Source organism: Selaginella moellendorffii, unplaced genomic scaffold, assembly GCF_000143415.4.
Source record: "Selaginella moellendorffii unplaced genomic scaffold, v1.0 SELMOscaffold_6, whole genome shotgun sequence".
NCBI classification, from domain to species: Eukaryota; Viridiplantae; Streptophyta; class Lycopodiopsida; order Selaginellales; family Selaginellaceae; genus Selaginella; species Selaginella moellendorffii.
Genome location: NW_003314267.1, coordinates 996,854 through 1,005,297, shown reverse-complemented (window position 1 = coordinate 1,005,297; position 8,444 = coordinate 996,854).

The following is an 8,444-nucleotide window of genomic DNA, read 5'->3' as shown; positions in this document are numbered from 1 at the left end:
GCGTTCGTCTCCCAGACCCTGGGGGGTTTGGTGAGCTCCAAAAGTATAGTAAGGGGGAGTGGAGCCAGTTTGGCCAGGAAATGCCAGTTTGGCCCAGGAAGGCCAGACCCAGTGTTGGGTGATGAACTGACCACTGGGAAGTCCAAGACTAGAGTGAATACGGACCGACAAGCGGGGTATCTTGGTGAAGTGTTCAAGAGCCGGCTCTAGTTCCCCCGGGAGATCGACTAGCCGATGCTCCCAGTCCAAGTGTGGGTGGCACTACCTACTTGGATACTAGGCGTGGCTCAATGGAACCTCGCTCTAAGCCCATGGCTAGAGCACCCAAAAGCGGAAGGCAGGGAGATTACCCAGGTGGCTCGCGTAAGGCCACGGTGTTCCGAAGTGTTGTCCCCAAGTCCCAGACTGTGGAAAGGAAAAGGAGCAGTCCTTTGGTGTAGTGGCCAAGGATACGGTCACGTGGTGAGGAAGTCCCAGAGGACCATGGGACTTAGTGGTAAGGCCTGTGGGCCTCAATCCAGTGGCAGTGTTGGCAAACACGGCCAAGGGCAAAAAGGGACTTAGTGGGGATTGGCAGAGGGATATTGGGGAAGGCTATTCCCCTTGTCGGTGGGCATCCTAAGGATGATAAGGAGTGGATCTGGGATGACCACTCACGGATGGTTGGCCCAGTCTTGGAGGGACAAGACTGTGTTGCAAGTGGTATTGGACTACCAATGCGGCAAAGGTGATTGGGCATGGCCTTAGTGTAACAGGCTGCTATGTCGGTGGTACCTTTGAGTGTCGGTCATGGGATCGGACACGTGGAGCACTTGGACCAAGTGCAACGGTTGAGTGGCATGGATGCCATTCTTGGGGCTAACAAGTCCCAAGTCCTGAATTGGATTTATGGAGGTTGTGAATGAGACTCTTTCAAGTGGTCGGAGGTGTGGTTAAGTGACTAAAGTAGAATGGAAAATTTAGTCGCTTACAAGGAGTTGACCAACTCATGAAGGAGTATGTTGATATAATTGAATGTGATTTGTCATCTAGGGCCAAGATTGTAACATATCATCTTATTCCAATCAAGGATGCTCGTCTAATTAAAGTTTTTATTCGTTATCGATCACCAAAAGAGATCAAAATTTTACATATAAACATTAAGGAGATGCTAGAAAAAAGTGTTATTTGAAAGTTATGGAGTCCTTGAGAGTGTGAACCTCATTTTATGATGAAGCCTAATGGGAGTATTCATTTTTTTAATCAATTATCATTCATTAAATGAAGTAATAATACCCTCTTCTTCACACTACTGATCTCCTGGATCATTTAGGGAAAAATCGTTAGTTCACCAAGTGCTCAAGAGTAATTCCCATTTCTAGAAGGGAAAGCAATTGCAATGTTCTTGACTCAAATGAAATGGTACCCCATTTAAGTATTATAAAGTTCATTAGTCCTCACTCATTCCTAGAGGCTTGGTGTAAGCGACTAATTTTTCCATTCTACTTTAGTCACTTAACCACACCTCCGACCACTTGGAGGAGTCTCATTCACAACCTCCATCAATCCAATTCAGGATTTGGGACTTGCTAGCCCCAAGAATGGCATCCATGCCACTCCACACTTGCACCTGGTCCAAGTGCTCCACGTGTCCGGTCCTGAGACCGACACCCAAAGGTACCACTGACATCTCGGCCCGTTACGCTAAAGCCATGCCCATTCACCTTTGCTGCACTAGTGGTTCAACACCACTTGCATCACCACCTCGTCTCTCCAAGACTAGGCCATGTGTCCACAAGGGGTCATCCTAGATCCACTCCTTAACATCCTTAGGATGCCCACAGACCTGGGGAATTGCCTTCCCCAAAGTCCCTTTGTCAGTTCCTACCAAGTCCCTTTCTGCCCCTGGCCGTGTTTGCCAACACTGCCACTGGATCGAGGCCCACAGGCCCGACCCCTAAGTCCCACGGTCCTCTGGGACTTCCTCACCACATGACTGTGTCCTTGGTCACTACCCCAGAGGACTGCTCCTCTTCCTTTCCACAGTCTGGGCCTTTGGGACAACGTTTCGGAACACCGTGGCCTTACGCGAGCCACCTGGGTACTCTCCCCACCTATCGCCTTTAGGTGTCTAGCCATGGGCTTAGAGCGAGGTTCCGTTGAGCCACGCCTGGTATCCAAGTAGGTAGTGCCACCCACACTTGGACTGGGAGCATCGGCTAGTCGATCTCCCGGGGGAACTAGAGCCGGCTCTTGAACACTTCACCAAGCTACCCCGCTTGTCGGTCCGTATTCACTCTAGTCTTGGACTTCCCAGTGGTCAGTTCATCACCCAACACTGGGTCTGGCCTTCCTGGGCCAAACTGGCCTTTCCTGGCCAAACTGGCTCCACTGCAATCCTCCCCCTACTATACTTTTGGAGCTCACCAAACCCCCCAGGGTCTGGGAGACGAACGCTTTGGGCTTTCACCCTCTCAGGCTTCGGACTCGGACTCGGACTCGGACTCGGACTCGGACTCGGACTCGGACTCGGATTCGGATTCGGACTCGGACTCGGGTTCGGGCTCGGTCTTGGCCTCGGCCTCGGTCTCGGTCTCAGTCCCGATCTCGGTCTCGGTCTCGGTCCCGGTCTCGGTTCCGGTCTCGGTCTCGACTTCGGACTCCATCTCGGACTCCATCTCGGACTCCATCTTGGACTCCATCTCGGGTCCATCTCGGGTCCATCTCGGACTCCATCTCGGACTCCATCTCGGGTCCATCTCGGACTCCATTTCGGGTCTATCTCGGGTCCACCTCGGACTCCATCTCGGACTCCATCTCGGACTCCTTTTCGGGTCCATCTCGGGTCCACCTCGGACTCCATCTCGGACTCCATCTCGGACTCCATCTCGGGTCCATCTCGGACTCCACTTCGGACTCCAACTCGGGTCCATCTCGGGTCCACCTCGGACTCCATCTCGGACTCCATCTCGGACTCCATCTCGGGTCCATCTCGGACTCCATCTCGGACTCCATCTCGAGTCCATCTCGGACACTCCCATGTGTCATGTGTTGGTCCTTTTGGGTCTCTTTTTGGAGCCTTGCCTTTTGCTCGCTTCGTGCTCGTTCCTCGAGCACTTCGTTGGGAGTTCCACTCCCGCTCTTGACTTTTCAAGTCGGAGCTTTTGGTCCAAACGTGTTACGCTCGTTTGGCTCTCGCTTCGGCCACTACCATGTGGCGCCCTTCCGGCTCCACTTTGGGGCCTAGGGATTTTGTGTCTCACAACTCCACCACCCATAGACGAAGTTCGATGTCCTCATCGAACGGTAAACCCTTTCATAAAGTAACACCCACATGTGTTACCATTTCCATCTTTGGCACCTAGCCAATCTTTGTCTATGGTTTGACATCAAAGGCTCACCATGCCTTTTGCATATCCTCTAAGGAGGGTAGTCTCTCCAACTTAGAGACTGATTGGACCACGTATAGTGGTTCTCTCCTTTTATTGGTTTCTTTTTCTTTTTTCCTAAACCTCTTAGAGACCCTTCTCTAAGTCAATCCCACTACTCCTTCTCGAGTAGTTTCAATTTCCATCGCTATAACCTTTGCACTTTGGAACTTTGAATTTTGACTTCTTGGAGTCGATTTCCTAGGTGTCTCTGACACCTTGCCTTGCACCTTTTGTGCAACTCCACTTCCCATCCTAGGAAGTTCTCTACTCGAGGGCACCATCATCCTCTCTTCTATTTCGTGCCAAAGTTCCAGTTATCATGCTTTGTGCTAGGGCTGTTCATGGCCCTATCATTTGGCTACCTTACCGCTCCCTCCCTTGGAGCTTCCACTTTTGCCAAATTGGAGCATTTCGGAATCCCTCCTTGGAAACACACTTCCTTTCCCGCAACTCGTTAGCGTCCAACACATTAGTGTTCCTCGCCTAACTTTGTCACTTGGATTCCTTCCAATGGATTCCACGGCCCTATCTTGGCCACTCATCTTTTGCTCCTATCCGTTGATTGTTGCACCAAGCAACATCGAATCTCTACCTCCCTCCTTGAGGTATTGTTCCTTTTCCATAGCAAAGACTTTTCTTTGCCAAGTCCGGAGGATGTTCACCCCTAGTACGTCTCTTTAGCATCTTCTGCTATGGGCTCTATCCACGGCCCAACTTCGTGACCCTCCCATGGGTCTTTTATAGAGACTACTTTCCTCGGACTCACTATGCCATCGCACGGACATAGTTTAATTCCCTTAGGTGCTCTTCCCACTTGGCTATCACGACCAAGCCACACCACCTTAAACAGTTCAATTTCAACATTTTGAACCAGGAACTTCATTCCTTAGCCAACCAAGGACCATGTCCTTATCTGGCCATAAGATCACCTAGTGATCTCACCTTGGCACCTTAACAGAGTTGCCAAGAGGTACTTGGTCTTCTAGACCTCCAAGTTGTTGACTATAACCCCGGGGGCATCCCCCACACTTGGCGGTGCACCCAAGCTAGCCCTTACGGCCAAGGGTTCATAGCAACTGAGATTAGGTGTCCCCATCTCACTCACCACGACCTTGGTGCCACTTGCACCAAAGTGTTCAAGTTAGATATGCTGAGCTTTCACACTAAGCAATCTAACCGTGCATCACGACTCCGAGGCATCCCTCGCTTGGCGGTGTGCCCAAACCAATCTCCCCACTGAGAGTCCATGACCACCGAAATATGAGTGTCCTCATATTCCAAACCATCACCACGCCCTAGTGATTTGGGACTCGAACCCAAGCACTAAAGGGTCGGGACTCGAACCCAACCTCCGTATATGCATCTACGGACGGCATCACACTAGATGCCTGGCGTGACTCCCCACGCCGGTGCACCAACCTATTTTTAAAGCGCGCTACAGATCACAGCTTAGGAACCTAGTTCCTCCACACTGCCAAGTCCTCTCACTTGACATGTCTGTGATCATGCATGGACTCCTCCATGCTCAGCCCCATGGCCCACCCTTTTTGAAGTTATCACCTTCAACTAGGGTCTTTGTTCCCCCGACGTGCCAATCTCACTTGGCAAGTTCTCCGACCATTGTAACATGGTTCCTGCATAAGCGTGAAAGTCCTTGACCATCGACTTTCGTTCAAAGCCCTCTCTTTGAACACTCGGGAACTACTTCCCTAACCTTGATAACCTTGCCTCATGGCAAGCTTCAAGACCACGCTTCTGCTGCGCCACTCTGATTTCGCGCGTTCCATGAACCATTTACACTTGGCCTTTCTAGGTACTACGCTACCTAGAATCGTCTTTGGGAACCTTGAAGGAACTCTATCCCTCAGCTTGCTAAGGCCTCCTTTTTTGCAAGCCTTCCAAATGCCATATAGTCTAACATGGACAATTCCATATTTTAGACTCTCCATGGCATCACGGTTGCTAGCGGCAACACCCTTGAGCCCCCACTTGATTTTCCACTCCCAGCTGGCATAACCAACCTTGGTTATGCCCTTTGATTCCTACGGTTCGGTTCTATCCCCTTACTTCTTGCTTTTTGGCTTCACACCTTTCCTTTGGTCATTCTCCTTTAGACCGGGAGGATAGCTTTGCACTTTCTATCTTGCTTTAGCAAGTATTCTTAGGGATGAACCTACCCAATAGCCTAGGGAGTGGTTCCTCAATCCGGGTATGCTCACCTTATAATCCCACACACTGGGATTACATTGTTGCTTATGGGCCTTTACATGCCCATCACTAGCCTTGCCAAAATTCCATTTTTGGCTTTGTCCAACTTGGGTAGACAGTCCTCTCCTGTCTCCGCAACCTTGGACATTTGGATAGCACCTTCTATCCATCATTCGCTAGGGACTTAGTCCCTTGGGCTTTCTCCATTGCCCTCGCGACATCAAACACCACCTTCTGGTGTTTTAGAGTGTTCAGGTGTCCCAATGATGGCTTTCTTGACAATGAGTATTTCCTTTTATGACATTGACTTACTATATCGCAACACAAGCAACTTATCCCCCGTAAGGGTATATCCAACTTCCTTATGCTATTAAGAAGTCTTGGGTAGCTACCTTCTACCCGTTTAACCAGTTATTTTGCACCTCTTGCTTAGTTGCCTCATAGTTGTCAAGTCCTACAACTCATTGCTTGGTGCTTTCACACCTCCATCATTATTTGGGTCACCACACTCCAACTGCATGCTCTGCAACTTAGGCTATGCTATTCCCATTTCCATTGGGATTCCTTTGGCAAGGGGTTTTCATGAACCCACCAACATAGCCTCAAGGTATCACACCTTGGCACATTTGGTGTCTCCACACCATCGGCTCCACGAGCCTACCTCTATGACATTTCCCCTTCGTGTCTAAGTCTTTGCCAAGACCAACACCGCTCTTTCTCATGCCAACCATCCGTTAGCACTGCACCATAGAGGTCACACACAACTTTATGTCAAAGTTGTTTTCTTCTGGGAACACCTTTCCCATAACTTTAGCATGGCACATTCTGCCATTGATGAGATACCCTCTGTTCTCATCCTTGGATCCTATGATCCCCCCACATCCTTTGTGGGGTACAACACACCTCAGTCCAAATGCTTCCATCAGTCCTTTTAGGACCATCCCTTGACTCTACTTGAGTCATCCAGCAGTTTTGGACTTGGTTAATCCACAGACCCGTAAGGTCTTACTTGTGAGGCACTAGCTCACTGGAATACACTTCTTGTATTCCTGTCCTACTCAAAAGGACTATTTTCACAAGTGTTACTCCGACACTTGATTTTGTTCTCTGGGGGCAACTTTTGCTCCTTAGGACTACTTGTCCATGCGATGAGAACACCAACTCATCCACTTAATACACCCCCAACTCCTGGGTTTGTTCCAGCATTTATTAGAGGTAGCCCCGGCTACCTTTTCAAGGACTTGAGTCCTCTTCCGTATTTGACCTCCCACGGTCATTACTTCTGGTCTCACATTCATGAGCACCAACCTCAACTATATGAGGAAAATCTTGTGACTCCTTTATTGCTTTGGAGTCTTTATCTTTCCCGTGATCCCAACTGTAGTTGTTTACCACAACTACATTAGCCAGTTTGCTAAGTCAAACGCTCATCTGGATCACATCCTCAACTCTTTGAGGAAAACCATATACTGTTCCCAAGATCCCAAAGTCGTTCCATTATTGGCCCTTTTCTATCCACCACCTCATCTACAAGTTCACACATGAACTGTAATGGAGAGCCATGTCTTCCCGACTTGCTACTCCTCAAGGATAGGCCCACTCCTCGGACCTTCCGATGCCAACACTAGTGGTGATATACTTGAGCACCAATAAAAGTCGGACTAAGGAACAGCTCCGATACCAAATTGTAAGCGACTAATTTTTCCATTCTACTTTAGTCACTTAACCACACCTCCGACCACTTGGAGGAGTCTCATTCACAACCTCCATCAATCCAATTCAGGATTTGGGACTTGCTAGCCCCAAGAATGGCATCCATGCCACTCCACACTTGCACCTGGTCCAAGTGCTCCACGTGTCCGGTCCTGAGACCGACACCCAAAGGTACCACTGACATCTCGGCCCGTTACGCTAAAGCCATGCCCATTCACCTTTGCTGCACTAGTGGTTCAACACCACTTGCATCACCACCTCGTCTCTCCAAGACTAGGCCATGTGTCCACAAGGGGTCATCCTAGATCCACTCCTTAACATCCTTAGGATGCCCACAGACCTGGGGAATTGCCTTCCCCAAAGTCCCTTTGTCAGTTCCTACCAAGTCCCTTTCTGCCCCTGGCCGTGTTTGCCAACACTGCCACTGGATCGAGGCCCACAGGCCCGACCCCTAAGTCCCACGGTCCTCTGGGACTTCCTCACCACATGACTGTGTCCTTGGTCACTACCCCAGAGGACTGCTCCTCTTCCTTTCCACAGTCTGGGCCTTTGGGACAACGTTTCGGAACACCGTGGCCTTACGCGAGCCACCTGGGTACTCTCCCCACCTATCGCCTTTAGGTGCTCTAGCCATGGGCTTAGAGCGAGGTTCCGTTGAGCCACGCCTGGTATCCAAGTAGGTAGTGCCACCCACACTTGGACTGGGAGCATCGGCTAGTCGATCTCCCGGGGGAACTAGAGCCGGCTCTTGAACACTTCACCAAGCTACCCCGCTTGTCGGTCCGTATTCACTCTAGTCTTGGACTTCCCAGTGGTCAGTTCATCACCCAACACTGGGTCTGGCCTTCCTGGGCCAAACTGGCCTTTCCTGGCCAAACTGGCTCCACTGCAATCCTCCCCCTACTATACTTTTGGAGCTCACCAAACCCCCCAGGGTCTGGGAGACGAACGCTTTGGGCTTTCACCCTCTCAGGCTTCGGACTCGGACTCGGACTCGGACTCGGACTCGGACTCGGACTCGGACTCGGATTCGGATTCGGACTCGGACTCGGGTTCGGGCTCGGTCTTGGCCTCGGCCTCGGTCTCGGTCTCAGTCCCGATCTCGGTCTCGGT